Below are 6,000 nucleotides of genomic sequence, written 5' to 3' on the forward strand. Positions count from 1 at the left end.
CGGGGGTGGGGTGGGGGTGGCGGAGGAACACAGGCGGTGGGGGCCGGTGGTCCGGCCGGCGGCCCGTGCGGTGTTCTGTATGGGAAGAATCAGAGACGAGGAAGAAGAAGGGTTAGGAGACGTAGGATCTTCATCCAACCGCCTGAAATGGTCGAGAGACAGCTGGGAGTTGCATTCTTAATGCGCTCTGGTTCATCATGTGTGGGCACTGCGCAACCAACATTTTATTATCCAAAATCTGCTTGCTCTTCTTTACCATGTTCCTCTTCCGTTCTTCTTTAATATGTACTCTCTCCGTTCCTAAATACAAGTCTTTGTATAGATTCCACCATGGACTACATATGGAGCAAAATGAGTGAATCTACACTCTAAAATGTATCTGGATACATCTGTATGTGATCCATAGTGGAAATCTCTACCAAGACTTATATTTTGGAACGGAGGGAGTATGATAGTAGTACAGTATGTTCCTTGTACTGAAGATGAGCAGGGACATTTGCAGTGTAGAGGTCTATACGGTCGGTTGTGATGGACACTTTGAGCCTCTTTGATTCGTAGGATCTTGTAAACATAGGAATAGGATTTGTAGTGGCCTGCCCACTTGAATCCTATAAGAATAGCAAGGAAATGCGGGGAGCTGTGTCGCCTTTGAGAGTTACACTGATATTAACAGTACCGCACCTTCACTTGAAGAGAGCTGGTATCCGAAGCCTTTCTAGCCGTACCGGCAATACTAGCACATATATTCCAGCAAGTTCCACTTTGCTGATTTTACTCTGATGCTTAAGGTTTTCCCGTTATATCTACACTATGATCTGTGTAGCTGCTTTGTGTCGCACTAGCAGCAGTCCACTCTTGAAGCTAAACACTGCAATGACTTACAAAATTGGCACCAAGGCATTGAGTGCCATTCTGGATGCAATGAAACTCATACGCTCCCCACCTGTTGATTCTTGTTCAGAATATGATCCTAATGACTATTCTAACCTCGAGGAGTCAAAGGCAGATGGCCTGTCCTGTTCACCCATCAAGGTGCCTGTTCTAATTTGGCAATGTTTTATTGATTGCGGGTATCTTGCATATGTTGTCTTGCATTTCTTCTACTTTGTTGCACCGCCATCTGCTTAGTTTACTCATCATATATGTCGAGATGCCATGCCCATCCATTATCAATACATATTCCATCTGTCATCATACCATGTTTTTCCACTCAAATGCTGTTCTTGTGCATCAGACATCAAAAAGGAAGAGGGTGATTGCCGAACCTGAAGGAGCACCAGCAAAGTCCTTGAAAAACGTGGTGGTGCCGGAGAAATCAGACAGCACCCCACTTATATTGGCTGTACAACCAGTGACACAAAACGTAGGACCGACTCCAGCAGACTGTACCCATACTTCACTGGCCACACCACTAGCCCCACCACACAGGACCTGCACTCCAGCAAAAGGTATACCGATTTCATTTGCCATAGCACCAGCTGTACCACAGAAAAATCCCACTCCAGCAAAAAGTACAGCAAGTCCACCGGCCGAAGACCTATCCCAACTGCAGAGACGGCCAATTCCTGCAGATTGGAACCCCATTCCATTTATTCCCAGTTTAAAAGACAATGCTTTCAATGTTGTTAGGGACTACGTGCATATATTCCCATCATGGGAAGATTATTGTGAAGACAAACACCATTTTCACATCTTCCTGTCCAACTTACGTGTAAGTGCTATTATTCATGGTTATTATTTTCCTGTTTTCTGCTGATTGAACACATCAATGATTTACATTACATTGTTGTAACTAGGCGAGGGTCAATCTGGATAGTCATGACGAGCAAAGCTTGCTTGTGCTTTTCAAGGAAGCATTGCAGCAGTATCGGTGTTACCTGAGGAAATCACACTTTGATGGCAAGTCTATAAACGAATTTCCGGTGAAGTCTCCTGTGCTAAATTTAGAAGACATTGAATGGAAAAACCTTGTTATGCACTGGTCTCGTTCCCAGGATGAGGTACTGTCTATGAAATCACATGACAATTTGAACTTCTACTTTTCCGCATGTGCCTTACGGATCTTTTTTGCAGGAAATCTGCTCGAAGAAGAATTCCGGTTTGACAAGAACGACAGGATATCGCAAATATGCTGCCCGCTGCTTTGCTCTTGTTAGTACCTGTTGTCCTGTATCACTGTACTTGCATACATACCTGGTTCATTATGTGACAGCAGTATGCATGATAGCTTGCTTATCAATTGTTCGCTCCAAATTATCTGATCTGTATGAATGGTTACATTAGTGTAGAATATATCCAATGCCAATGTTTTTTTAGCTCTGCATTGTTCTTGTAAGTACATGCTGTCCTTTATCAGTGTACTTATAATGACAGGTAGTTGTTCATGTACCATCACTCTGCAGCTTATTTTCCTTTGCCCTCCATTTTCTACACATCAGATCTATATTTACTCTTACCATAAGGTTGGTACTGAAGAAGTTTAGCTGTGCATTGCTCTTGGCTGTACCTTTTGCCTGTATCGCTGCACTTACATTTATAGCTACTTGGTTATGTAGCATCACTCTTCATCTTATCTTAAATATTCTCCATTTTTTCGTATATTATCACATCTATATTTACTCTTAACAAAATGTAGAATAAAGGCAATGCTTTTGAAGAAGATTCTGTGGTAAACTTCTTGAATTGCCCCCCCCATCAGCATGGACAAGGCCTTTATAGAGCCTGTCTTCACCAATAATGTAAGTTTGTCCATCTCAAGCCTTCAAACTTTGTTGTATATATTTGGTTAGGCATGACTGCAACAGCTGTTTATTTTTGGTGTTTGCATCAAATTGCTTGTTTAAAGTTTATTATGTAGTTCATAAACAAAAGTTTGTCCTTTCTCAATTTAAGTTTTCAGTTGTACAACCAAGTTCCTTCTTCATACCATGTAAATTAAACTATACAGAGCAAGTGATCTTCTTTTGCACTGCATGTATGCTTCTGTTCTTCATCCGTAATCCAGTGGTGTGGTGAACCTACCCACTACAGCACAATGTCATATTCTGCAATGTCTTAACTATGAACAATGTCATATCATTCTACTATTATTTAAACCGTCTCTTTATTTGCCAATCTGAAATGGTATAAATTGACAGCACACTAACCATTGATACTTATGAGTTCTTGATCTGTAATCCAGTGGTGTCGTGAAGCTGCCAACTCCTTCACAATGTCATTTCCTGCCATGTCTTGACCTGAACAATACCATATTGTGTTAATGCAATTTTAAACTGTGTCACTTTATTCGTCAGTAAGAAATGTGATGAATTGTCAGCACTGATACTTTTATGTGCAAAACCTGTCATCTGTCTGCTTGTTTATCTTTCAGAGTGAGGAAGATATAAGTGTTGAACAAGCGCAGTCTCATCATCTTGCTCAGCTGCTTGCGCTGCAGCTCCCCAGCAGGGCTAACCTTTCTTGAACTCTATTGAAGTGCTGTCGGTTTTGTATATTATTTTGTCGGCGTGTTTATTTGCACTGGTGGCGATCTTTGATGCCCAGTGTATGTAATCTGCTGTCTGCTTGTGCTTTATTATCATAGTGGCGAACTTTGATGCCCAGTGGATGTAATATGCCGTAATTTCTTTATTGTATAGTCTAGGTTTTTTCTTATTCACGATGCTGCAGTTATTTTACTGTATATATATCCTGTCTTCGCAGTAAACCGGCCAAACCGTAAAATTACGGTACATAATCGGGCCGTCATGCAATCACGATGTAGGTTGGGCCTGAAACGTGCCGAACAGCTCACGGGCCGGCAGCAGCCCGAAATGAACCCCGGCCCATGATTGTGCGAATCAAATCACGGGCTTTTAACAGGCCAAAATTGTCTCGGTCCTTGTTTGGCCCAATCAGATATCGGCTGCGAGCAGGCCGGATGCAAACCGGGCCGTAGTTAGGCCCAACTATATGACGGGCTTTTAACAGGCCGAAATTAATATAGGGCCGAAATGTTAAACGGGCCCTTAACAGGCCAAAACTAATATCAGGCCGAATTACTAAGTGGGCCTTTAGCAAGTGGGCCCAAAAGCATAGTGTCCAGTTGACGGGCCGAATCTGATATGGGCCATAATTGAGCCCAAAGCCTCTTAAAGGGCCGGACCTGATCTGGGCCGTAATTTGGCCCAGAACGTGGTAGGCTTTTAACGGGCCGGATCTCATATGGGCCACTATTAGGCCCGGAGCGTGGCAGGCCATTAATGGACCGGATCAAATATGGGCCGGCATTTGGCCCAAAACATGGCAGCCAGTTAATGGGCCGGCCTACTAGGGTCCTCAAAATCTTGTGGGCCTACAGCTGGGCCGGCCCATTAATGTCGGCGAAATCTCGTGGGCCTTTAGCTGGGCCGGCCCATTATGATCCGCAAGAATCTTGTGGGCCTTTACCTGGGCCGGCCCATTATGGCACACAAAAATCTTGTGGGCCTTTACCTGGGCCGGCCCATTATGGCCCGCAAAATCTTGTGGGCCTTTAGCTGGGCCAGCCCATTATGGTCCGCAAAATCTCGTGGGCCTTTAGCTGGGCCGGCCCATTATGGTCCGCAAAATCTTGTGGGCCTTCAGTTGGGCCGGCCCATTTAAACTTGATGGGCCGGTCCACGTGTCAACATATCATAGGCGCGTCTCGCCCATTGGATGAGTGACACCTGTGCCAACGCGGACCTGACACGTGTCTCCTCCAGCCAATGATGATTTTACACGTGGAAAATCCCCATTGGTCGGGGCTGTTAACGGGTTATCGGATCCAAAACCCGACCCGATAGCTTAACGGCGTTCCGTTACGGTGGATGCCACGTGTCGGTCACCCTTGACGAAAGCACTTCTGTGACGCGCGATTTATCGTCATGGAAGTGGACACTTCCGTGATGATAATTTTGGTAATGTCATGGAACACTTCTACGACAGCACAGGTATGACTATCTTGATTCTGTCATAAATTTGTCATGGATGTACATGCATGACAAAAAACGCGACCTACTGTGACAAACACGTATCATCACAGAAGTGTAATTTTTTTTGTAGTGGAGACATCTCTGCCTGCTCCGCTGCCGCCGACGCGGCCGCGTCCCTGGCCTTCTTGGTGTTGAGCCTGTTCCGCCGGTCGATGGTGACAGCCTCTCGGTGCTGAACCTCCGCCCTCCACTCGGCGTTGGACACACCCGGTGGTTTTGCCATCGGCACCCTCGGCTTCCTCTGCTTCGGATGGGTGGAATCAGCAGCAGAAGTGGAGCGAAGGGCCGAATACTTCTTCGGCGACATGGCGGCCGGATGGCGGGGGGCGGGAGGAGAATGGCGGAAGCGGCGGGGCAGAAGGGGGGAAGCCATGAGGAAATGGAGGGAAAGGGGAAAACGGCGGGAAAAGACCCGTCTGTCGCCGACAGAGCGGGCCCACACGCCTTTTTGCTTCGGGCGGCGGCCCCAGGTGCCCCCAGGGGGCTGGGTTCGGCTCAGGTTCGCTGGCTGTTATTTCGGCCCAAATCGGCGATAAATGAGGACTTGGGGGCGCGACAGGGCCGATATTTCGCCGCCGGCGCTAAAAAATGCGCCCTGGGGGCTGTTGGGGGGCGAATGGAGATGCTTTGAGGGAGGGGCTGCAATAAACGATTTGTTGGCCCCAGACCACCCGAACAAACCAGAGCCCACCCCCCTCCATGAGAAAACTAGAGAGCCCTCATTCGAGTCACGGAAATTCGGCCAGAAAAGGCACATTTTTCCTGTGATGACTCTAACAAGACTTAAAAAACAGGTGTTTGAACATCATTTTGAAAAACTAAAACAAAATTCCATTAAAATCAGAGGACGTAAACAAAAGGAAATTTCCATGTGGTGTCCCATAAAAATGGCAAGGCATATATAAAATAACAATAATGAATTATTGGTCATGTGACTATATTATACCCATTTACTAAAAAATTGCTATTTTTAATTTTTTAAAATGAAATCTTCCCAAAAAATGAC

The 6,000-nt window shown here is 45.7% G+C and overlaps 1 pseudogene; it reads right to left on the reverse strand.

Annotated features, from left to right (window-relative positions):
- The window catches only part of LOC123157882 (uncharacterized), a 45,630-nt pseudogene extending 40,329 nt beyond the window's left edge, over window positions 1–5,301 (reverse strand).
- Between the last annotated feature and the right edge of the window lie 699 nt (window positions 5,302–6,000).

The sequence above is a fragment of the Triticum aestivum genome, chromosome 1D (assembly GCF_018294505.1).
Source record: "Triticum aestivum cultivar Chinese Spring chromosome 1D, IWGSC CS RefSeq v2.1, whole genome shotgun sequence".
Classification (NCBI taxonomy): Eukaryota; Viridiplantae; Streptophyta; class Magnoliopsida; order Poales; family Poaceae; genus Triticum; species Triticum aestivum.